At 49.6% G+C, this 26,015-nt stretch overlaps 1 protein-coding gene across 3 annotated transcripts in view; it reads left to right on the top strand.

Annotated features, from left to right (window-relative positions):
- The first annotated feature begins 2,910 nt into the window (after positions 1-2,910).
- The window catches only part of ARHGAP35 (Rho GTPase activating protein 35), a 114,286-nt gene continuing 91,181 nt past the window's right edge, over positions 2,911-26,015 (top strand). Inside the window, exon 1 of one of the 3 annotated variants that reach the window (XM_070223076.1) lies at positions 2,911-3,233. The gene's annotated coding sequence lies outside the window, so the exon portion shown is untranslated. Of the gene's footprint in view, positions 3,234-6,071; positions 6,211-8,968; positions 9,060-26,015 lie in introns of those variants that run through there. The other 2 variants (XM_023649975.2, XM_070223077.1) reach the window with 2 other exon arrangements.

The following is a 26,015-nucleotide window of genomic DNA, read 5'->3' on the forward strand; positions in this document are numbered from 1 at the left end:
CCACCAGGGCTGGCCCTAATCTGGCTATTTTATTTCTAGGTATATATCCCCAAAGAATTAAAAACAGGGACTCAAACAGATACTTGTACGCCAACGTTCACGGCAGCATTATTCACAATAGGCAAAAATCCAGATGTCCATCAACAAATGAATGGATAAACAGAAGGTAGTATATACACACAAGAGAATATTATTCAGCCTGAAAGAGGAAGGCAGTTCTGACCCATGCTACAACGTGGATGAACCTTGAAAACGTTAGACTAAGTGAAAGAAGCCAGACACAAAAGGATAAATATCGTATGATTCCATTTATATGAGGTGCCTAGAATAGGCAATTTTTGAGGGGGGGAAGATTAGCCCTGAGCTAACCTCTGCTGCCAATCCTCCCCTTTTTGTTGAGGAAGACTGGCCCTGAGCTAACATCCGTGCCCATCTTCCTCTACTTTATATGTGGGACGCCTGCCACAGCACGGCACCAAGTGGTGCCATGTCCACACCGGGATCCGAACAAGGGAACCCCGGGCCGCTGAAGCAGAATGTGCGCACTTAACCTCTGCGCAGGCAATTTATAAAGACAGGAAGTAGAAGAGAGGTTACCAGGGGCTGGGGTGTGGGAGGGAGGCAGAATGAGGAGGTATCGTATAATGAATACAGACTTTCTGTTTGGAATAATGAAAAAGTTCTAAAAATGGATAGAGCTGATGGCTGCACAACACTATGAATGTACTTAATGCCACTGAATTGTACACCTAAAAGTGCTTAAAATGGTAAATTTTGTGTTACTTATATTTTACCACAATAAAAAATGTTACACGATTTATGTTAAAAAAAAACTTCACAACTCAGTAGTAAATATCACCAACATAACGCTTGCCATGTTCTAGGCATTTTTCTAAGCAATTCATGTATTGAAACCTTAAAACAACTCTGTGAGGTAGGTACTAATATTATCAGTCCCATTTTGTAGATGAGGAAATGGAGGTACAGAGAAGTTGAGTAACTTGCCCAAGGTCACACAGCTTGTAAATGGTGGAGCTGAGATGCTAGTCCAGGCATTCTGTCTCCAGAGTCAATGCCTCTAGACACTATATGCTGCATTCACGTACATGTATAGAGAGGTCTGGCGGAAAACATGTTTCTGGAGAGGCAAGTGGGATGGCTTTGTGTTGTCCAAGGAGACTGCCTCTTCTCTGGAGTATTTTAAATTTTTTCAAGGACAAGAAATTCATGTATTATTGTGTAATCAAAAATAAAAGTAGGGGCCGGCCTGGTGGCACAGTGGTTAAGTGCGCATGTTCCACTTCGGTGGCCCAGGGTTCCCCGGTTCAGATCCTGGGTGCGGACATGGCACCACTTGGCAAGCCATGCTGTGGCAGGTGTCCCACATATAAAGTAGAGGAAGATGGGCACAGATGTTAGCTCAGGGCCAGGCTTCCTCAGCAAAATGAGGAGGATTGGCAGCAGATGTTAGCTCAGGGCTAATCTTCCTCAAAAAAGAAAAAATAAAAAACCCAACAATGGGATACCACTACCCAGACATTAGAATAGCCAAAATTAAAAGGACAGACAATATCAAGTGTTTCGGAAAAGGTGGAGCAGCTGAAATCCTTAAGAAGGTGATTGAAAATTGGTACATCCATTGTGGGAAACTGGTTGGGGAAGGTGAACACGACCACACCCAGGAATTTTACTCTTAGGTACACACCTACCAGAAAGAAGTACATGTTTCCCAAAAGACATGTCCTAACTTGTTCATAGCAGCACTATTCGTAATATCTAAAAAGTGGCAACTACCTTGATGCTCACTACCAGCAGAATGGATAAATACATCGTGGTTCATTCACACCGTGGAATACTAGACAGCCCTGAGAATGAAGGATCTACTTCTACACACAGTAATGTGGATGAATCTACCAATGTTGATCAAAAGAAGCCAGTTACCCGCTGGCCTGGTGGTGCAGTGGTGTAAGTTAGAATGTTCCACTTCAGTGGCATGGGGTTCATCACTTTGGATCCTGGGTGCGAATGTGGCACTGCTTGGCAAGCCATGCTGTGGCAGGTATCCCACATATACAGTAGAGGAAGATGGGCATGGATGTTAGCTCAGGGCCAATCTTCCTCAGCAAAAAAAAAAAAAAAAAAAAAAAGAGGAGGATTGGCAGCAGATCTTAGCTCAGGGCTAATTTTCCTCAAAAAAAGAAAAGAAAAGAAAAGAGAAGAAGTCACTTACCATATTCCATTTATATAAAGCATAAAAACAGGGAAAAGCAATCCACAGTCATAGAAGTCAAGATAGAGGTTCTCCTTGTGGGGGGAGGGGAGTGACTGGAAGGGGACATGGCAGGGTGTGCTTCTGAAACATAGGTCATATTCTGTTTCTTAATCTGGATGCTGGTTACAAGGATGTGTTCTCTTTGTGAATATTCATCCAGCTGTATGTTTGTGATTTGTGAACTTCTTGGTATGCATGTTATATTTCCTTTTTTTTTTTTTTTTTTTTTTTGCTGAGGAAGATTCGCCTTGAGCCAACATCCACGCCAATCGTCCTCTATTTTTTAGTATATGGGCCGCCAGAGCAGCATGGCCGCTAACAGAGAGAGGTAGGTCTGCGCCCGGAACCGATCCCTGGCCCCCGGAAGGGAAGCGAGCTGAACTTAACCACTAGGCCACTGGGGCTGGCCCTCTATTTCCATTTTTCAAGTTTATAGAAGTTGAGAGGGTCCTCACCCATCCTCCTATCAGATGTTTAGTGCGTGCCCACTGCGTGTCAAGCCCTGGCCCGGCGCCGGGATCGTGCAGTGAATCCGAGCATCTCCGCCTCCCGGTCCTTTCTTGTGATTGGCTGCCCTTCCAGCCAATGGCGGAAGAGTTCACTGCTCTCTGACATCCCCGGCTGCACCAGCGAGCCGCAGCTTCCTCTGTTCGGTTTGTTGGGGGCGCTGTGAGCTCGCCGACTCTTTGGTCAAGCGCAGCCCTGGTCCCCACCCTCTGATTCTTTCTGACACTGAGGAATGGAGAGAGAATATGCCGCAGCACCTCCACCCTCTTTGCAAAAACTCTTCTGTGGATTTTTCTGCTTGTGTATCTCTCTAATGCGGGTCCGTATTCCCAGGCCCCGCCTTGTACCTACCCCGGCCCTCCGGTGGATGTGACCTCCAGTGCCGGCCATCTGGGCCCCTAGGGCGATGCTTGAGAAATCTTGACAGCGGCCCAGGCCGGCAGTCGGCACTTCTGTAAGTCAGCTAATTGTTTACTCGGTTGTTTATTTATCCTGGAGTGGAGGCTGGCCGGGTGCGCGGGGGCGGCTGCCCCCAGGGAAGCCTGCTTCCTGTGGTTGGCTTGCTCAGCGATCATCCGCCCTCTTGCGCACTGGAAAGAATTGCAGAGCTGGGGAGGCGCTCCTTGGTAGTTCCGTTCCTGCATCTAGGGAAACTCTACCTGAGCCCCTGCTTTGTGTCTGGACCTATGCTGGGGACATCAATGATGACTAAGACAGCTCCAGCCCTGCTCTCACAGGTCTCACAGTCCGGTGGGAGAGAAAGACCTATGTCACTAGATAGGGACCACCCAGAGGGGGCTTGGATGGAGACCCAGAGGGGCTGTGGGAGCCTAAAGGGGATGCCTGATGCAGCCTGGCAGGGGCCTTCTGGAAGAGAGGATATTTGAGCTAGCATCTGAAAAGGGCGTAGGAGTTAGCCATTGGACAAGGACTGTGTCTTTTTGGCTACCATGCCCCAGTGCCAGCCATCGCTCCCGTGCTTAACATTGGATTTATTCATTTATCCATTAACAAGTATTTATCGTGGGCCACTTGCCAAACCAAGGAACTAGTCGGAGAGAGTCTCTGCCTTCAAAGGGCTCACCCATAAAATGATGATACCGATACAGAACTTCAACCCCAATGGAATGCTGTGAAAAAGTGCTAGGTGTGCGGTTATCTGACCCCAGCTGTCTGGGTTTGAATGTCAAAGCTGCCACTTACTAGCTGTGTAACCTCTCTGTGCCTTAGTTTACTGGAATAATGACTATAACCTTCTTATAAAGTGTTGTGAGGGTTGAGGTAATATGTTTAAAGTGCTTTAGAATGTTGTCTGGCATAAGGTGCCCACTTTTATCAAAGAATGAGGGGTCAGGCCAAATGTGGGAGGCCACGTTGAGGAAGTGACTTCGAGCTAGACTTGAAGGATAAGGCGGAGTTGACAGGCTCCAAAAGAGGGGAAGGGGCCATCTAGGTCCAGAGTAAAACCAGTCTTCTCTCTCCTCCAGGTGCTGCCAGGTCAGAAACTTTCCAAGATTGGAAGGACCTAGAACACTGCATTGGAGTTATTAACGTATATTAATTTGAGGTAGGGGAATCGAGTGTCCCCTCCCCCTAGTCTTTCCAGTGTTCCCTCAAATGACCTCAAAATAGCTTACAAACCAGGGGTTGCAGTGGCAGCGTAGAGAAAATCTAGCCCACAGTGCTTAAAACAACTTAAAAAAAAAAAGTCACGAACAACTGAAAATAAAATTTCATGTATTGAAAGTGATAAATTTTTTAAAAAGTCAGTGGAAACGACCCTGATCAGTAATCAGAAAAGCTTTATTTACTGGGATGTTTTAAAACTTGAGCGCATGTAATTTTATTTCTCAACGCATAACGCAAGGCACGATTTTCAGCACTTTACAAATATAATTCATTTAATTCTCACAGCAACCCTATGAGGGAGGTAAGATTATCATTCCATTTTATAGATGAAAAGACTGAGAAAAGAAACACAGAACGCAATAGGAAGCACAGCCTTTCTTCATGCATTCCATAAATATTGACTCGGCGCCCAGAATGTTCATCTTCCACGATCCGTACTTCCGGAGGGGTCCCAGAGGAACCCCTCCTCAGATCAGAGGAACTCAAGGGTTACAGCGTTGCCCCCTCCCATCACTACTATTTCCGCTCCAGGCATCACAACTGACATTTGATTTGCAGTCATTTCTACACGGCTGACTCGGAGGCCAGGGCTGCGCGCAGGGCCGGGCCCTGGCCCCTCTCCCGGGGATCAGAAGGTCGCCGACTGAAGAGCAAGTTGCATTACCGCGCGCGTTGCCCGCAGATTTCCTTCACGGTCAGGGAAAGAGCACGCGCTCCCCGGCCCCGCCCCTTCTTCCGGGACGACGAAATGAGACGCTGGGATTGGGCTGCGGCGGGCCACGCCTCCTCACGTCCCCCAATCAGCTCCTCCGCTGGGTGCGCTACCTCCTCCTCAGCCCCACCCCACCGCCCCACGTTACGTCGCCCCCTCTGTCCTCCTCCGTTATCCCGGGGGCTGCGGCTCGCGCGGCAAAACCACCTCCCCTCGCCTCCCATTGGCTGGTCAGGTCCCGCGCGAGCGGGATCGCGTCCTTCGCCCCCGCCCCCAAAGCCGGGCCATGCCTCTCCCTCCCGCTTTCTGCAAGAACCAGCGCGACGGGGGGGCGGGGGGCATTGGCTGCTTCTGGGGCGCGCAAGGGTGCGCGCGCCTCCCGCGGGCCACTCCCTCCGCCTCCCGCCAGGGGCTGCGGCGGCTGGCAGCCCTTCCAGCGCACGCGCACTCGCCCCCCGCACTCCCTCTGCCGGGTCGCGGGTCTCCTCGCGCCGCAGCCACCGCATTAGCGGCATTTTCTTGGGGCGCACGCGCACTGCGTCCTCGGCGCCCATTCTCAGCCCTAGGCCGCGGCGGCGGCGGCGGCAAGGAGCCCCTGGGGCGCGCACGCGCTCTCGCTTCTCCCCTGCCCCGCGCCGGTCATCCCCTTGCGGCGCGCGCCCAGGGGCCGTTATCCCCCTGCAACGGTCCTCGCGCCACGCACGCGCAGTAGCGAGGGGCGCGCTCGCGGGAGCGGCGGCCGCAGGAAGGAGGCGCCGCCGCCGCCGCCGCCATTGCGAAGGAGGGAGGGAGGGAGGGAGCAAGCGAGGCTGGTCCGCCCTCCCCCTGGTTCCCGCCCCTCCCCCCTTCCCCTCCCCGCCCCCCGCCCCGAGGGAGAGCCGCGGCGCGGCGGGAGGAGGAGGTGGAGGAGGCGGAGGAGGGAGCCCGCGAGGGAGGGTCCGCCCGGCCCCCCGCCGCCGCCGCCGCCGCCGCCGCCGCCGCCGCCGCCGCCTCAGCCGCCGCTGGACGAGGAGCAGCAGAACATGGCGCCGGGGCCGCCGGGGCCGCTGCCGGGATCCCGGAGGCCGGCGCCGCGCTGAGCGCCCGGCTGGTGAGTGCGCGAGCCCGCGGGCCCCGGCGGCGAGGCCGGGCGCCGCCCCGCTGCGGGGTCCAGGGGGAGGCGGGGACGGCGGGGCCCGGAGCCCGCGAACAATGGAGGAGCCGGAGGGGGAGGGGCGCGAGCGGCCCCCAGCCCCCCGGGCCCCGGCCGCCCCGCCGCCTCGCGCTGCGGCCCGGCCCGCCCTCGGGCCCTGCCCCGGCCCGCTGGCCCCGCCGCTGCCCCGCGCCGACCCGTGCGGATCTCGGGGTCTGCCTTCGCCCCCCCCAGATCGGCCTCTCTCTTCCCAGTTCTGCGCCCCCCCACCCCACCCCAGGCAGCTCCGTGATGCCCCTCGCCCCTCCTGGACTCTGCAGTGATCCCGGACCCACCTCCTCGGGGACCCTTCTGCATCCCTGCGTTCTGGACCCCCACTTTGGGATTCGTGACCCTTTGCCGCGTCTCCGATTCCGCTCTCCCCACCCTTCGGGGCTGTCCCCTTCTTTGACCCATCTGCTGTGACCCCTCCTCTCGCACCCCCAGGAGCTGTCCCCTTAGGAACTGCGGTTGGTTCCCCCTCTTTGGAGATCCATCTGAGACCCTGTTGGCCTTGGCGCTGCTGCCCCCAGGTCTTCTCTTTGGACCTAATTTCATCTCCCTCTTGGACCCTCGGGCCCGCTCACGGAACCTGCTGCCCCTCCCGGGATGCCCCCCGGCGCTCTGCCCCTTCAGTGCCTCACTTCTGTCCCCTTCCCCACTCTGGGACTCGGATGCATCGCGCCTGCCTCCTGCCCTTCTCAGCCCTGGCTCCCGTTTGCCATTCACACCCTTTCCTTTCTTCCAGACCTTTCTGCCCCTTGCCCACACTCGGATCTTGCTGTGCCCCCTACCCTGCTTGCTTTCCTTCTCTGCCTTCCACGAAGCAGCCTCCTCCCCCTTCTGCGACCCTGCAGCTCTCCTCCGGCCCTTCGCTTGCCTGCCTCCTCTCCCTCACCCCCCCTCTCCGCAGCCCCAGTGCTGCTGTGCAGGCCCCCGCTCTGCCCCTGGGTTCTTTCGCTTTCCTCTCTCCCCTTCTCCTCATTGGCACTCTCGAGCTCGTCCATTCATTTACTCCCCCTTTCTTTGACTCCCCTTCCCTTCTCTGCTGAAGACTTGCTTCCCGCCTCCTCTTTGCTCCCAAGTCCTCTCCTCTCCATTTTGACCCTCCTCAGACTTGCCCTTTACTTAACTCAACCTTTGGTAAGTTTCCTCTGACCCGGCCCCCCTCCCTCCCCATTCTGCATCTCACAGGCCTCCCCAGATCCTTTTTGCACCTGCTCTCTCATTTGTTCACTTCTGCCCCTTCCTCTTTATTTCGTGTTTTCCTCCCAGCTCTGCCCCTTTCGGAGCTGTCCACTTGCCCACCTATTTTTGTGACCCACTTTCGCTTGCCTACCGCCGGCCTCTGCTGGAGTGGGCCTCTTGAACCCTGGTCCTCTTGTACTTGCCTCCCACCTCTGTTGCCTTTCAGTTTTTGCTGTTCCACCTGGCCTTCTCTCCCCCCACCATTTTGATTCAGCTCTCAACCTCCACCCTCTGCTTGCTCGTATTCGTCCTTCCTTCTTTGCCATCCCTGTTCCCTCCTTTTTGAGTTCTCCTTCCTTCGATTCTGCCCAGTATTAGAAACGTCTTCTCAAACATTCCTTCCTATCACTATCCGCCCCCCCCCCCCCCCCCCCCCCAGTTCTTGGGTAGATTCTCCCTCCCTTTTGATTCCCCTCTCGCAGTTCTCTCTTTGATGGACTTGTTTTCTCCTGCACCTTTTCTTCCCCCTTGTGCCCTGCCAGGCTCCTTCTCTTCCCCTTGAGTTCCTGTCAGGCTTGCTTCTCCCAGCTCCGCAGCCTGGACCCTCCATTCCCCCGGAGGGCTTCCCCACTCCAGGCAGGCCCCTCTTTGGGCTCCATCCCTCGGCTTTGGAGGGGAAGGGGCTGGCTTGGGCCCGGGGTTCTCTGGGCTCTGATGTAGACTGCAGATTGCTCCAGTGCCCTGACCCTCAGGGTTTTATCCCCAGGGATCCTGGGAGATCCGGAGAAATTGTGGGGGGGGGATGGGTTGCTGCTCTCTGGAGCCTGGGAGTGTCTCCCCCTTTCCCCCCACTTCTACCAAGGTTAGTGGGGCGCGGGGGCTAGATCTCTTTCCGTTGCCCCATATTCTTCCTCGCTCCATTTTGCGCCCCAGCCCCTTCAGCTCCCTGGGCTCTGCAGCTTTGTGTCCTTCGGAAAAGGAGAGTGCAGCTGCTCACAGGTCTTTCTTCTCCTTCTCACTTTCCCTCCCGCCTCTGAGCCATTGTCAAGAGGCAGTTGTACCCTCTCCCCCCTCCACCTCCAGGCCAGCACCCCTTGGGAGCACTTAGGAGTGTGCTTTTCTGGATTTTTCGAGCTGACAAGTCGTATTTTTGTTTTACCCCTGGCTGAGGAAATGCCAGCTCTCAAGTTCCCCTCAGTCCCATCGGGAGCTTGTGGCCACGCTTGGTATTTACTGCTCTGGGGCCGCAGGAGCTGCCGTCTTGCCCTCCCTAAGGGCCTCTGGTGTGCAGGGTGACCTCTGGGGAGGGTGGGGCGGGTGGGCTTCTTTCTCGTTCACCTCTGCCCCGGGGAGGCTCCGCGTTCCTGGTCTTCAGCACAGTGAGGGCCTGGGTTTGCAAAGCTCTGCAGTTGTTTGTTGAAAGAGAGAGTGCCAAGTGTCACTCGGGTTTCTGCCCTCTGGTGTTGCAGGCGCTCCCAGCCGGCAGATCCGTGCTGGATGGGGGGACTCACTGGTGTTCAGGAAGTCTCCGAGGGAGCCCTGCCGCGCCCCAAGTCTTCCGAGCCACCTGATTTGGCAGAGTGAGAAAGGGCGCCAGGAACTGGCGGACAGGATTGGGGCTTGGGGCTTATTGCTGGGACGTGTGCCTCAGCCCCTTTCCTTGGGCTGTTTTCTTCCACGCCCTTAGGTCGGGCTCCAGGTTTGGAGATTTATGCCGGGGAAAGAGGTGCTTTTTACAGAAACGCCGGCCATCCGTCTTCCTTCCTTAACTTGGGAGAGAACCTTTTGCATGTTCTCGGTTTATTTATTTTATTTCTTAAGTAAATCAAAAGCCTGATTTCTTTTCCCCTGCGGCACTTGCGTATTAAAACGGCCGTCCAGCTGTGAAGGAGCGTTTACTGGAAGGACTTTATTTCCTAACTGAGCTCTGATCAGACTTTGTTTACTTCAGCACTTATTTAGAAATACTTCTCTGTGAACGTATTTGAGAAAAAACATTCCTTGTCATCTACAGAGTTGGCCCGTTGACTCATCCAATATTAGGGCGTTTGGTATAGGAGACCGGGGCGGGAGGCGGGGTTCGGTAGTGGGTCTATATGGTGCCTTTATCTTCTAACTTCTCAGTTTTCCGACAGGCAGAGTCTGGTCATTCTAATTATCTGTGGCATGTGTCTTTGCCATTATTGACTTAAAGAATTTTAGTTCATTTCTGTTGGTGTCTCTTCATTTCTGAATTTTGGCCTTGTGAATCATGATTAATTCTCTGAATTTATTTTAGAGTTTATGCTCCCCATGTCGGTATAAATAGCGTTTTGTTTTTTATTCTTAATGTGGAAGTGACAGCTAATTAAGAATAAAAACAACTGTGTGTGCAGGACAGCTTCAGTTTGTGTTCCAGAGCTGTAACGTCGCTGGCAGCCCAGAAAGTTTCTGCATGCCCACAGCCCGAGTTTACATAATAGGAAGAGAGGAGACGAAGAACAAAGAGCTGATTTTTCTTCCTAAACTGGTAACTGATGTTCCAGAGACTGTCAGATTTCTCCGCTGGTCGCAGAGGCTGCCTCCCCACTGTCGCGTTTGCTTCCATCGCGGCATTGGGTGCTACAGAGATCTGAGGTGGTAGCCTTGGCCTTCTGGAACAGTTGGTGTGCCAGTTGGGGGTGGGGTGTGGAGCGGGAGATGGCGGTGGACGAGTGTTTGCCCCTAGTAACACGTCTTGAAGGGCTCTCCCTGCCTGTGGAATCTTTGTAATACTGGCCTGCTCAAAGCTCCTCTCCCTTTTTTTTTTTAACCTTTCGTTTTGGCTCTGCCCTTCCTCCCTTACCCATCTCCCCTTTTTTGTTGGAGGCCAGAGCATGTGTGTAGGACAATACAGAATCAGAAAATAGTCATTCCTTTTGATAGAGGACACATGGAAGAAGTTGTCCCCTGTGCAGACCCGTGGGCCTGGTGGTGGCTTCTGGCAGAGGACAGTCTGGGAGGAGTGAGGGTTGCACAGAGGCTGCTGTAGACTGCCGCCTCATAGGCGTTTCATCCGTCCGTATGTGGTGGGGAGACACGTCAGAGCGCCACAGTTGGAGACTGAAAAGGGAGAGTGGTTGTCTGTCTCTGTGGTCTGGTCGGCCTCCCCATCTTGGGTGTGCTGTGGTGTTCTGAGAGGTGTTAGCCCTCTTGTGGGGCCTTCCTGTGATCTCCTGTGACTGTTGTCATTCACCACCTGGCAGCCTAAACGCTGTGTTCATTTACCTGGTCAGTGTGACAGTTTATTGATCATCTGGTCTAGTTGTTTAAAATTTTTCTTTCACACCTTGTGAGATAGATAAACTCAGAGGTTCTCTGCTTGAGGAGGGAAGGTGACCAGCAGAAATCCCTTGGGTTTGCAACAACCCAGTTTGAAGATCATGCCTAGTCTAGGCTCCTCATCTACAGATGGGGAAGTGGAAGGCTTGCAAGGGGCATGGTGACAGGCTTCCTGTCCTAGCTGAAAGAGTACTGGAGACCTTGGCTAGGCCTTGACCTAACTAGTTGGAGCCTTGGAGAAACCTCTTCACCTCTCTGGACTTCACATTCCTAGTCTGAAGTCCAGGATGCCATCCAGCTCGGACTGCAGATTCTTGTCGCGGACCACATACCAGGGGACTGGGACTGGCTTAGCTAGCGCGCCCGCCTCAAGTCCTGTAACCCAGAGTGCTGGGCGGGGGCCCTTCCCTGGGGATGTGGTCAGATGAATTGGATTACCTTCGATGTATACTTTTTCAAATATAAGATAAACGCTGCTTTTTCAGCCACTTGCATGAAAATTAGTTTATAATTTGGGGGGAAAGGGGCATCCAGATTGTATTAACTGCATAACTAAAACCATACATTGCTTTTAAAAACAATATGGAGTTTTTCAAGCTGAGTCATTGTTGACCCAGCTCTCAAATGGCGATGGGTCTGAATAGCACTCGAATTGCTTGTATTAAGAAGTGCAAACAAATCACTCATGTTCATCTTCCCGAAAGTTTATTTCTGTTTAATTTTTGATGCAATGCTTTATCAGGCTTCATCTGTGAAGAATTCTTGAAAATAACTTTTGGCATCTGTCGGTCTGATTTTCATTTATTTGCTTCTGTGACATTAAGGAGCTCCGGTAAGTTGCTAGATTAGCAGGGACCCAGGTATTCCAGCCCTGAGGCAGCGTCACAGGGAATTTCTTTTGGTTGAAAGTAGCCAGACTTGCCTAAGTCCTTCATCTTCCTTGTACCAACCATAATGGCCATTTTTAGGTTTTAAACTCTTAGAGGGCATGTCCTCTGGTTGGCATTTACTCCTCGTACGTGTATATATACATACATCTTAAGGGGCTTGACCAGGGCTACACAGCTGATATGTGGTAGGATGAGTCCATCCATGTCTGTCTGGTTTCAAAATCTGTGTTTGTTTTATTAGGCTGCCTTGCCTCTCTGGGATATAAGATTAAGCTACTGTTCATCCCCTTGAGGAATTTATAGCCAGTTATAAACAATTAACTGTATCATACAGGGTGGGGTGAAGGAAGTAAATGTTGGATAGACTATTCTGGTTAATTTCTGGGTCCTTGGGAGACAGTCCCCTATATATATATGTGTGTGTGTGTGTGTGTGTGTATTTTGTTTTTGTTTTTGTTTTGTTTTGTTTTTTGGTGAAGAAGATTGGCCTTAAGCTATCATCTGTTGCCAGTCTTCTTTTTGCTTGAGGAAGGTTGTCCCTGAGCTAACATCCATGCCAGTCTTCTTCTTTGTTGTATATAGGATGCCTCCACAGCATGGCATGAATGCCTCCACAGCATGGCATGATGAGCCATGTGTAGGTCTGTGCCCAGGGTCCGAACCCACAAATCCCAGGCCGTCAAAGTGGAGCGTGCGAACTTAACCACTAAGCCACCAGGCCAGCCCCAGCAGTCCCATATTAAAGATTTTCATATTCAGAGGCTGAGCACACAGTAGGTTCTGTATCACAGTATTTTGGAAAGAATCTACAGCCACAAGTACCAGCTTGTTTTTCTAGTCAGCATATTGAAAAAGTTGGGCATTTATTTCTGACCTGGCTTCAAATGCAAGTATAACAGAACTATGTGCAGATAAATTTGTCTGACAGAAAGAAGATAGAAATGTTTGGTCACGTAATGACTCCTTAAATTTATATTTTCTTTGACAAATACAAAAGTATCTGAATAGCTCCTAATTGAGAGATTTTTTTCCTAAGAAAACTCTCTAGGCAACTGGAAATGTATAAATAAAAATACACTTTGCCCCTTGACTTATTTGTGTGGAGCTCACTATAATACTTTCTTTAAAAACTGCAATTCAGAAAGTTATTAAATAACGTTGGGGTGAAAGTGTGTTGGCCAGCTACAGCTAGTAGCCTCCTGAAGTGTAGAAAAATTAAAGAATATATTGTTGCATTATATTTCTCCCATCTCCGTTTAAAAGAAAGGTCAGACCCACGGCGTCATCTGTTGCAGCCTGCGCCACTTAGGCTAAGACAAAGGAAAATGATTACTGTTAATTGCCACGGGCAATTAAAAAGGATTCTTTGTTCAGTAACAAATTGATTGTGTACCAATGAAAGTCAGCCGTGCACTAATACGAGATGATTAGATTCTTGCCGGCTGTGTCTTCAGCTCGAGTGGCTTTCACTTCAGGGGAATGCGTTCACTGAGAATAGTGTACCTGCGTGCTTGGGGACGAAAGGGTCACCGGGTCTTTACTTCTCAATATGCTTGGTGAGGTCGCAGGTGGAGAGCTGGTGGATGCTGCGTCTGTGATATCTTCAGCGGCCTGAAGTCATTGAATACTTTTTTTAATGCTGCCGACCTGTAGGAAATCTCTCCTCTGATTGGTCACTCAGTTGAGGAATGCAGATAAAACCTTTGATGAATGAGGAAAAAGGGGAAAAGGCCCCTGACTGCGGTGGGCGTGGGTCTCAGCTGTTGGCATATGCCCAGTATTAGTCAGCAGCCACACACGCTGAAAAATGGCAGCGTTAGCTGAAGTAGGCGTGATTTAATGTGTGTGGACACAAGGAATACATGTATTTTCTTGTGGAGAGATCCCCTTTGTAAATTTTATATTTTCCTTAAGAAAGTTAAGGTACAAATTGCATTTAGAAAAGTGTATAAATCTTAAGTGTACATTTCTGAATCTTCTACATGTTGTACAGATGCCTTTTTAATATGATGGGGCATAATTTCTTTTCCACTCAGTTCCTTTTTTTTTTTTTCCTTACTGAGGAAGATTAGCCCTGAGCTAACATCTGTTGCCAATCCTCCTCTTTTTGCTTGAGGAAGATTAGCCCTGAGCTAACATCTGTGCCAGTCTTCCTCCACTTTCTGTGTGGGTCACCTCCACAGCATGGCTGTTGAGTGGTGTAGGTCCACACCTGGGATCCCAACCCATGAACCTGGGCCCTGAAGTGGAGCACTCCAAACTTAACCACTATGCCACAGGGCTGGCCCCTACTCGGTTCTTTTTAATAAGTTGGAAATTATTTGAGAGTATATGTAGGGCACTTAAGTCATGACTTTAATATACGAATGTGAATGAGTAGGAGGATATTTATAACTTTACCAAGTTTGTTCAAGGTCACATAGATGATAAAGAATGATCAGAATAAAGATACAAGAATGATAAGAATAGTGATCTCTTACAGATTACCACAAGTGTTGAAAGCATTCTTTTAATAACAGATCTTCCCTGCTGATGTTGTAATTCCAGATTTTTTGGTCTCTCTGTGCTGGGAATTAAAAGGAAATAGGTGGTGGTCACTGCTGTTGATATCATAATGGGACTGTCGGGCATGCAAACTGGTGTGAACTTTCCGGAAAGCAGTTTGGCAATGTTTTAAGAGACATACAATCCTTGGTGTACTTATAAGACTCTATAGGGACCAAGAAATAGAGATGAGCACCACGACTGTAGTGCAAAGATGTTAACTATAGTGATGTATATAAAAAAGGAAGGAAAATATGAAAGGAAAATGCAGCTGGAAAGCGAGACATCCGTCGTAGTGGGATCCTTTGGACTCCAGTCTACCTTTGGAGGCGAGGCTGGCACCTTCCTTAGGACGATAACTGAATTAATATTAGCAGCATTACCGGTTAATAACAGCAATGCTTACTGAGTCCCAGGAGCCTGCTCAGGGGTCCCTCATGCCCTTCTCACAATAACCCTCTGAGGTGGGGGCTTTTCATTTCCCAGCTGGGGAACTGAGGCTTCCAGAGGGGCTCTCCCAGGGTCACAGGGCCCTAGGGCCCCGAGGCGGTCTGGTCCAGAGCCTTTACTGTGAGCCCCGCTCTCTGCCACCCTCTCTGGTGTGCTTTATGCTTTACAGAGCTGATCGTACCCCAGAGGGGGCGCACTCAGCTCTCCTTCACAGGGGTAGCTGCGGCTCGGCCCTCAGTTCGCTTCAGCCAGGCCCCAGCTGTGCGTGTTTTAAGAGAAAGGAGCAGTTAGTATATTGTCTTTTCCTTTTCTTGGTCAAAATCAGGAATGGGGGGGCCGGCCCCACGACCGAGTGGTTAAGTTCGTGCGCTCCGCTTCAGCGGCCCAGGGTTTCACCAGTTGGGATCCTGGGCGCGGACATGGCGCCGCTCATCAGGCCACGCTGAGGCGGCGTCCCACATGCCACAACTAGAAGGACCCACAACTAAAATATACAACTATATACTGGGGGGATCTGGGGAGAAAAAAGCAGGAAAAAAAAAAGATTGGCAACAGTTGTTAGCTCAGGTGCTAATCTTTAAAAAAAAAAAGAAAATCAGGAATGGCCATGAAATTAGTTATATCTTCCCTTTTACAGGCCAGAAATCTTTAAGCAAGATTTAAGTAATTTTATTTATTTAATATATTTAATTACTTTTTATTTAAATAACTTAAATAACGAAGAGCTATTAAACAGAAAAGAGAAACTAATTCTTTGTAGGTCCAGAGGGTAGAGACATAGGGAGAGAAGTTCTGTTCTTCCCTTTTCCTCCCCATTCCGCCAGCGTTTGGGTGTCCACACTGTTTCGAGCACCAGTTATACAAACTGTGCCACCTCTCGCAGAGAGCTGATACTCTGTTTAGAAAACAAAAGCAGTTTGTTCCCTTACAGGTAACAGAAGGAGCACCCTGTTTCTGTACCAGAAAGTGAAAAATTTAGAAAGACAGTGGCCTGATTTCTTCCCTGATCTTATCTTAAAGAATTAAGTGTGACTAAACATTTCAACACAAGGATGCAGCTAGGAAGATAAACTTCGTCTTACGCTGAGAAAGAACTGGTGAAGAAAGTGGTCCAAGTTCGTTTTTTATCTTGATTGAGGAATAATTTGGAGCTCTAGAAAGTTCGTGTGTTTTTATTGTTGTCGTTTAGCAGTACCTTTGCACACACACGGTCGTGTTTGCTTTTCCAGGGAGGAGTCAGGAAGACCCACTGCCCGCTTGCAGCGCGAGGGGCTTCAAGGCAGACGTCAGGGGGAAAGGAACTGCCGCCGGATTCTTTTCTGTTTTGTTCTGGTTCTGCCATTTACTCTTGAACCCATCACCTTTATCCCAGAACACATCAATAGGAGTACAATACTTCTTCAGTTAAAGTTATGAATTTTTGAGAGAACCAGGAAAAAGTAAGGTCTCTGGGGCTTTTCAGTCCTTAGATTCTTAGATTCCTCAAGTGATGCAAAGAAACCTTTCTGCCGTTTCTTACCAACTTTGTCACCTTGGACAAGTCATTTTAATTTGAGTTCTCATCTGTAAAATGGCCCTAAATACCTACTCTGCCTGCCCCAAAGGCTTTCTTTCTTTCTTTTTTTTAAATTTTATTTTTATTAAATTCCTCTTTTTTTAAAAAATATTTTTTTGTTATTATTTTTTTCCTTTTTCTCCCCAAAACCCCCTGGTACGTAGTTGTATATTCTAGTTGTGGGTCCTTCTGGTTGTGGCATGTGGGACGCCGCCTCAGCGTGGCCTGATGAGCGGTGCCGTGTCCGCGCCCAGGATTTGATCCGGCGAAACCCTGGGCCGCCGAAGCGGAGCGCACGAACTTAACCACTCGGCCATGGGCCGGCTTTCTGCGTTGTAACTGCAGATTTTTTGAGAGCTGAATGTGACGAGCGACCGTGGCGCGTCCGGGAAGGTGGCCCGCCTTTGGGTCTCCGGAGAATGGAGGAGCGGCGCGGGGCCTCAGCCCTCGAGGTGGCCTGCCTGTTAGAGCGCTGCCAGGCGCGGGTGGCCGCGGGTTTGGGTCCTCAGAGCAGCGTGGCCTGGCCGTCTGTCAGCTCTGCACTTGGCCCAGGTAGCAGTCAGCTTTAGGGTCTTTCGGGACGTGTCTCACACATGGGAACCTGCGTCACGGGCCGCATAGCAATTGGGGTCTGTTTGGTATTGCCGAATACCGTTACTCTCTCTCATCACGATACGCGACCTCGGTTTGGGTCCCCGTCCCGCCCCTTGCCGCCTCTGCACCCTCACAGGACATTTAGACTTTTGGTGCTGTAGGCAGCTCATCTATAAAAGGGGGATAGGGTAATGTCTACCCACAGGGTCTCTGTGCGAATTAAAACGGAGAGTGTGTTTAAGAAGCTCAAAGTAATGCCTGGGTCATGGTGAGTGCTCCATCGGGGTCATTGCCAGTGTGACAGTGCCTGGCCTGGGCTCTTACAGACCAGTTGAAGAATATGGGGTGGGAGAGCAAATACAGACTCACTAGTTTCTAGTTTTGACAAGGACGGCATTAAAAAAAAGAAAAATCATTGTTTTATTTAAAAAATTGGATCCAATATTAGAGTAAAAGCTAGCCCTTCTCAAGGAAGTTGGCAACCTTATGACGACGTGTATGTTTGTGGGTCTAATTCTCATTTTTACATAGACTGGGGGAAACTTTGCCACAGGCCAACACTGATAATTGTGGACAGGTGTTTAGATAGACAGACTAATGTCCCAGTTCCTCTGTTTTTTCTGTCACCTTAAACAAGCTATTTGACTTCTCTGGGCTTGGTTTTCTTTGGTGTAAAACAAAGACACTACCTTACAGGGCTGTTGTGAGAAACGGAGGGGATGTATGGGAAGTGTCGGCCTATCAAGTGCTCGGTGGATGGGGATCGTTATTTTCCAGTGGGAAGGTAAGGGTTCACTGGGTGCCAGGTAAGTGGAATCCGCTGTGCTGTGTACCGCTGGGAATTCCAGGAAGGCGGGGGCCGCCCTTGGCTGCGGAAGTCTCCTTGGAGGTGTCCTTCTCTCCATCCTTTCCTCCGTCATCTACTCTCTCTCCAAGTCACTGGAGTCATTATACAAGAGGCTGGCTGTTGCACCCCTACCTAGAAACCTCCAGTGCTTTTTGCTTGCTACAAGGCAAAGTCTAGAGGGTCGTGCGGCCCGCCGTCCCGCCCCCTGCTTCTCCAGGACGTGCTGTGTTCTCCCCGGTCTCTGTCCTTGAGGAGGCCGGTTCCTCTGGAGAGCGCCCTCACCAGCCTTCCCTGGTAGGTGACTTCCCTGCATCATCCGCGTCCCCTCAGTGGTGCTGTTCCCAGCCCTTTCTGCCTGGGGTTGTCCTCAGCGGTGTTCCATTTGCACCTTGCTGGTGGTGTTCCGCGTATCACTCAGTTTTGTGTAGTGATATGTTTGTGTGGTTCAGCGTCAGTGATCGCGCTACGCCCCTCCTGTTTCCTTATCCCTGTCCCCCAGCCACCCCTGTCCCCTTCAGAGACATCGTCTTTTACTAGGGAGGTTTTTTCTTCCGGGGATACTTTACGCGCATACAACAAGTAAATATAAATATGGATGACCTCCCCACCCCTCTGCATAAACAGGAGCGTGCTGTAATTACTGTTCTGCGCCTGCCTTTTCTTCACTTAGGATTTTGGGAGATTGTTCTGTGTTAGCATAAAGAAACCTTCTTCCTTCTTTTTTACAGCCTCGTGGGATTCCGTTATACAAATTGACTGTAATTAGCCGATCTCCTGTTGATGGGCATTTAATTTGTTTCCAGTTCTTTGCTCTCGTGTTCAGTGCTGCAGGGAAAACTTGAATATATATCATTTTGCACGTGTGAGATTATACCTGTAGGAGAAATTCCTAGAAGTGGAGTAGTCTTGTACTTCTTGAAGCTAGAGTTTTGGTTTTTTGTTTTCCACTTTGCCTAGTAAAGTGCTAACTTGTCATGGGTTCCTATTGAACGCCTGAATGAAGAATAGAGTAGAAGAGCTGGGCAGACAAGACAGATGTTTGAAAAAAATTGAACACTGATATCCTGGATCACAGCTAAACCCTAAGGCCTGCCCAGGTGCTGGCAGCTGTGCGCCTGTGGCTTTGGGCATTATATTAGCCCAGGGGCCATTGGTGGAAGGAGTCTATATAGCTTAGGACAGAGGGCACTTTTCAAGACCCCCCTCCTAATATGACAGTCATTGCAACATCCCTCTCCTCTGTGGGCTCACCCCTAGGGAGGCCCTTTTACTTTCGACCAACAGCCCTCAGAAATAGGTATTATCTTTGTATTCATTTTACAGACGAGGAAACTGAGGCACAGGTTAGGTAATGTGGGTGGGTTCAGAGAAGGGAAATTTGACCCCGCCCCTTGGAAAGTACGAAGTTGTTACAGAACTCTGCCGGGCTGGCTTTGTGCATGTGCTGTCTCCTCTCTCTCTCTCTCTCTGGGGTTAATCGCCTGTGATTTCACGTAGTGACCTTGATTACTGGGAAATGTTTCTCCTACTGACTGAAAGGTATTTGCATGAGCATAGTGCATTCTTTGGTTTGTCCCCTTGATCCCTAGTTTAGCTTACTCGTTAAAGATTTCCAGAATGATCTCGCAGTTAATTCCAGTTCCGTTTTCCCTTCCTCCTTTTTACTGAGATCCTAATTGGACTTTAGAATTTAGTTTTTTCATTTTAGGGTATTTGCATCTCAGCTTATCTTAGCAAAATACAGTCAAAGCCAGTTCATTTCTATGATGCTCCCTTGAAGTATTTTGCTTTTGGTTTTGGGGAATAGCCCTGGAAATTCTGGTATTGCGTGAGGCTGAAGGGAAGGGCCAATGACCTGCATTGTCTGTCGTCACCCAGCCTGTAATGCTGGCTTTAATACCCATTCCAAACGCACATCTTCCCAGAAGCCCTCCCCACATCACCTTCTCTGTTTCCAGCGTCTGAGTGAGCATCAGAGCTTTTGAGATCTGCCCCAGTGGGTGGAACTTTCTGCACCATCCTTTACAGTAGCCACCAGCCACATTTCTCCTTGAAATGTAGCTAGTGGGACTGAGAAACTGAATTTTCAATTTTATTTAATTTCAATTGAAATTTAAAGAGCCAGAGTATTAGAGAGCGCAGATGTAGACTGAATGCTTCACGAGAGACGGGTTTTCTTTCTCCTCTTTCCCCTGACTCTGGCTTAGGACCGTGCTCCTTATGTGTGTGATGGACGTTTGCTAAATAGCCTTCAGTGGCTGAAATCTGTAAGGAAAGTTAAAATATTCCTGAAATTCTACCTCCCAAGAATAACCATTGTTAACAACTGTGTTTTTAAAAATTTCTTATTTATTTATTTTTTTATTGCAGTAACGTTGGTTTATAACATTATATAAATTTCAAGTGTACATCATTATATTTCAGTTTCTGTGTAGGTTACATCATGTTCACCACCCAACAATTGTGTTTTAATTTGTAGAAAAAATTGACAGTTTTTATTGACGTTGCAGTGCTTCCTGTAAGGATTTATCCTTGATTCTAGAAATCGACGTTGATCAAGACTGTTGTAGGTTTAGGAGTTTAGGAGATGGCGGCTTAGAATGCAGCTCGTAAGCATAGCAGAAACAAGCGTGGCTAGTATTGGTCAAGCGCTTTCGTGAAGATTGTTGTGGCGATGGTCTGCCCTAGCGGTTGGAGCCCTTCCCTTAGTGCGAGTTTGGGAAAGGAGGGTGAGTCAGCCTGCGCTCCTCTTCTGTAGCCCAGGTGATTTTACCACATTTCTTTTGAGGATGAGTTGAATGTTCAAGTAACTTTGGCTTGACTCCTTCTTGGGGTGGTTGGGGTATTCGAAGAGAGAGAAATTGAAGGGGATTTCTTACTTGCTGGTGAGACTCAAGAAACAGAAACGCGTCTGCTTAAATTTCTTTGCTCTTCCATAGTGGAAGCAGCACCTTAGGCCAAGTTCTTTTTGTAAATGATGTGGGGGGTGTGTGTGCACACGCACATCTTTCCTGTGTAAAGATGTCACTGGTTTCACTTTTTGTTAAATTTCCTTGAATCCTCAGTAGTTCTGCCTCCTCTGCGTCATCTGTTTTGGTAACTTCCATTCTGCTCTGAGATGATGCGTTTCCTTCTGAGCGGGCTGGTGACCTTGGGGTGGGCAGGCGTAGGTGGAGGGAGCAGTGGTAAACAGTGAGACTCCGGTGCTTAGAAGTGAAGGAAGGAATTTTAAAAAGTCTCTGAATTAAGTGGAATGTGGGGTCTTGGATTGGATCCTGGAACAGAAAATAGAATTAATGGAAAAACTGGTGAAATCCAAATAAAGCCTGTAGTTTCGTTTTTGTACCAAAGATAATTTCTTTGCTTTGAACACGTGTACACTGGTTCTCTTAACATTGTGGAAGTGTGTGAAGGGCACACGGGAACCCTCTAATCTCTGCAGCTCTTCTGTAAATCTAAAATTACTCCAAAATAAGTTAAAAAAGAAGAAAAAGCCGGGAAAAGCGAGAGCATTCAAGGCTGTGACTCCACCAGGGGGGGTGTGCATAAAATGGGATTTGAGGGCCCTCCAGGAGCGCCGCCTGTCTCTGTGCCCTCCCTCCCTGCACGGGTGTCCCTGCCGAGTTGGATGACTGTGCTCTCCCAGAGACCCTTGCTTCTGGGCCTTTTCACATGCTGTTCCGTGTTTATTGTCTGTTCTCCTGCCATTCCCTGCCCACAGCTGGACCAAAGCAAAAACCGCAAGAAACAAAGAACCTCTGAAAACCAAAGACAAGCTTACCTAATTCCTGTTAATTCTCCAGGGCAGGCTTCGATTTAGCTCTCAGAAGGCCTCCCCTGACCTCACTGGTCAGCCCCCCGTGGACGTTTGCCTCTTGGGTTTACCCCCGACTGGCGCTTCCTGCTCTGTTCCCATTGCCTCTTTTCTTTTCTCTTTCTCCAGCTGTACCTTAAGCTCCTTGAAGGCAAAGGCTGTGCTTTTCATCTTTTTCTCTCTAAGCACATAACCCAGGAATCTGGGACGCTCATGTTCAGGAAATGTTTCTTGGATAAATACCTCCACGGGAAGAAGCAGGATTCCTGGTCACACCTCTCGGGCCCCCGGCCGTTTCCCGCAGGCCCTTAGGGAATGGTGGCCGCAGTTCACTGGATACCAATGTAGGTGTCATCGATGTTGCAAGTCCCCGCCAGAGAGAGAGAAATCAGGACTAGAGAGATGAGAAAGCACGTCTTTTTTTTTCCCTTAATTTAGATTTTTTTATTTTTCCTTTTCCTCCCCAAGGCCCCCCAGAACATAGTTGTATATTCTTCGTTGTGGGTCCTTCTAGTTGTGGCATGTGCGATGCCACCTCACTGTGGTTTGATGAGCAGTGCCATGTCCACGCACAGGATTCGAACCAATGAAACACTGGGCTGCCTGCAGCGGAGCGTGTGAACTTAACCACTCGGCCACGGGGCCAGCTCCAGAAAGCACATCATTTATAGGCTTTTTCTTATATTTGAAGCTCCCAGGGGTCCAATTTAGGAAAATATTTTATTTCAGAATCTGCTAGTTATGTATCGTTGTCTTTTCCTGTACTACATGAATTTATATGTCATTTCACTCTCTAAGAGATAAGGTATAACGTGTAGAGTATTTTAGATGTGTTATTTAGTAAAGCAGTCCACAGTTATGAATATGTAGATTGTGTCCAGCCCTGGTTGGAATGCAAGCTACTGTCAGATGTGGCCCCTGCCTTTGGCCTTCTTCCGTTCTCGTGGGAGCTGGAGCATCCTTCCCCCCGGTTTGTTACCCTGCCTTAAGGACCTGGAGCAGCAGGAGGAGTCGGGGCCCTGGTGGGCAGTGAGGCGCTGCCGGGGCTAAGGCCTCTGTCTTCAGTTTCCCTTCGCGTCCTCTGACGGCACCGTGGTCGCTGCTTTTGGATTGCCTCTAGTTAGAAATGCAGATTCTAAGCAAAGGTTGTGAACCCGAGGGTGTGTGGCCCCATAAGTGGTTGGGACAGGGCAGTGTCCACGATGCTGCAGTTGGGGTCGGTCTCTTTTCTGTGGAGAGAGGATCTGTAGCTTCCCTTAAATTCTCAAAGGAATCCATGACCCAAAAAAGGTTAGTCCTGCTGGGTTAGAGTCCTCTGGGACCTGTGGCCTCGGACGTCGGTCTCCCTTTCTTTCTGCACTCTAGGTCGGGCGCTGCCTTCTGTCTTGCCCCCATACTTGTGTGAGGAGTCCTAGGTGCGAGGAGCTCTGCTGTCGAACGGCTAAGGGAGGACTGTAGAAACTGCCCTTTTTGGGAAGCCTAGGATTATGGCTCTTAGCCTTCATCTGTTCTCTCATTGTTTGGTAAAAATGTCTTTATATTCGCTGAGCAGTGGTCGTATAATGAGGATAATGACTAGGTCCTGGCCCTACATAGGCTTCCAGTGATGCACGACGTGACTGCTCAGAAATGGGAGCTCGTCGTCTCGTGGGAGCCGCTGTCTTGTAGCGTCATAGCTGCAGTCTTGGAGGATGCACAGGGAGGATAGGAACGCGGGCGAAGGGTGGCCTAGACTGTGTGTTTCACTGAAATGTCACTGTTGGTTTTGCTCATTCCCTAATTGAGATGTTGCAGACCTTGCAGGCGAGCGTCCTAACAGGTTAGGTGCTCAGGGCCCCTGCCAAGCTGCAGAGGCCTAGTCGGAATCACAGTGACTGAGGCCCAGGCTGTGACACACGCGTTCACACGGAACTCTTTTAAAAACTGTTGACACCTTTTCCCCGTCCTGTGGACGAGGTTCTCTTTGCCTTAGTCACTCAGCAGGTATTTATTGGACACCTAGAGGGTGTGTGATTCTGGACTGGACCCTTGGACTGGACTGTTTACTTACTAGGAGATGGCAGTAGCTTTTGGTCTCTCCCCGTAATCAATATGGTGACAAGGTCTCCTCTGCTGGGAGGCAGTCTGGATGGGCTTTGGAAGTCAACACGCCAGCGTTCCAGAGGCAGCTCTGCCATTTTCCAGCTGGGCAGCCTTGAGTCGGGTCCGTTGACCCCTCTGAGCTTCGGTTTCCTCGTGTGTAAACAGGGCTGTAGCTGTCACCCGCCATATAGGACTTCGGCGTTATGTGCTGCCTGTCAGCTGCTTTTCAGTGGGCCTGTCACAGCGTGGGGCCCGATAAAGGAAGCTGTATCGTTCCTAGTGGGGAAGGATTATAAAGCTTGGAGACATTCCCTCATTTTATTTATTCACTAAGGATAATTACTCTGTCACTCAGAAGAAAGAATATTCTACTTATGTGAATGAGGGAATTGGGTGCTCCTGATTAGTATTAGAAACAGTGGCTAAGTCTTTTTTTTTTCTTTTGGCCTGTTTGTTCCATAATTTCTGCTGGGGCAAGTTTTAATTTGGGGTTCCTGAATTTTTGTGTAAGTTCGTTTTGCCGAGAGAGAGGGTCCAGATCTTCATCAGATTGTCAGAGGGATCCTGCACTGCCAAGAGATTAAGAATGGGTGGCTGATTGGAGGGATGTGGAGCCGCACGTGGTACCCTTGATCCTGAAGTTGCCCATCTTAATAAGATGTTAGTAAGAGAACTTTTAAGATAATGCAGTTACAGAGTGAATACTCAAAAGCTTTTCTGTGCTTTTTTTTGGCAGAGAGGAAGTGGGGCAAGTAGGAAAGAAGGAGAGGTATCAGGAGGGAGTCAGAAACTGCCTGAAGAGTTCAGTGCCGGCTGCTTGCCCTCCTAGTCGGTTCTTTCCGCGGGTGGCCTCCGGGGTGCCCCTCAGCGCCTCCCCGTGCGCCGGAGCTGCCAGTCTGCCAGTCCTCCCGGACCACTTGCTGTCCCCTGGACACGTGTTCAGGTTTTATCTGCTCACGTTGGTCCCTCTGCCGTCCCCCATAATTTGCAGGTCCAGTTCTCTGTGCTGCAGAGCTCCTTCCTGGTGCTGCCTTTCTTGTCGTCGGCTTGGAAGTCCCTTGAGAGCACTGACTCTCATTTGTCTCTTATCCTCCATAGGCGTGGTCCTTTGTATAGACTTAGGCGCTAAATAAAGGACCGTGGAGCTAGAGGGAAGAGTGATGCGTAGGAAGAAACCAGGTACCTGCGTGAGGGAGGAAAAGGGTGTAGGTTACAATTAGTGAAAACGTGAAAAATGACCGGATGCCAGTGTGAGTTTTGAGTTCTGGGCGAGAGTTTGGGGAACCCTTTCTAGCCTCAGGGACAGCCTGAGTAGGGGGAGGAACCCACCGCGAACTGGGAAGCGGGAGAGTGGGGAACACGCAGCCAGCGCCATGGCCGTGGGCAGGTCGTGGCACTGCTGGACTGGGGTTCTCTTCTGCGGAACGTGGACTGGACTTGTTGAAAGTGTGGTAAAGTTGACGTTGATGCGCAGTACTGTGTACCAGGTACTCTTCTAGGTGCTGAGAATACAGTAGGGAGCCACCAGACAAGACCCTCTGCCTCTGTTCCAGTGGAATGTATTGGGTGGATGTTAGTCCCTTCACCAGCCTTAAAATTCTGTGATCCAGGGCCGGCCTGGTGGCGTAGTGGTTAAGTTGGCGTGCTCCGCTTCAGCGGCCTCGGGTTGCAGGTTCAGATCCCAGGCAGGGACCTAGGACTACTCATCAAGCCATGCTGTGGCAGCGTCCCACATAAAGTAGAGGAAGATCAGCATAGATGTTAGCTCAGGGCCAGTCTTCCTCACACACACACACACACACACACACACACACACAAATTCTGTGATCTGGAGAATGCACACCAGCCTCTGCTTGGTGGTGGTGTGAGAATTAAGTGAGAAAGCATTTTGAAGATTATAAAGCGCGCTTCTCTTGTTTATTGTGAGTACTGCCCTCTCTCCACCTTTGACCTAGAACTTAAACAGATTAAAAATGTTTGAAATGTGTGCCAAGGTCACTGCCAGCATTTTTACACTAGCCAGTCCCCAGTGAGGTTTCGCACCATGCTGTAAGCAAATTAGCACAGGAAGATTGGATAGAAGCTTTTTGCACAGCAGGAGTGTGAAGTCATGATCCCAGGGTTTAGGTAGATTCAGGGACTTAATTCTTTCCATTATAAGGGGATCCCTTAACAGGATTGGGATGTAGATTTGTAATACCATCTTCACCAACTAAAAATGTATTTGAGGAGAAAGTACATTGACTTACAAATATTTTTAAAGTGTGTCTACATTAGGTTTGTTTCTGCCTTTCTTTTGAATTCTCCCCATCTTTTTTTTTTTTAAAGATGTCAGACTGACAGCTCTTAACTTCTTAAATACAGTTTCACATTGGTGAAGGCTGCATGTTGGGGAAAACCAAACTCCTCTACTGATTTGGGGCTTTTTTTTTTTTCTTTTTTGCTGAGGAAGATTTGCCC

This window comes from Equus caballus, chromosome 10 (genome assembly GCF_041296265.1).
Source record: "Equus caballus isolate H_3958 breed thoroughbred chromosome 10, TB-T2T, whole genome shotgun sequence".
NCBI lineage: Eukaryota > Metazoa > Chordata > Mammalia > Perissodactyla > Equidae > Equus > Equus caballus.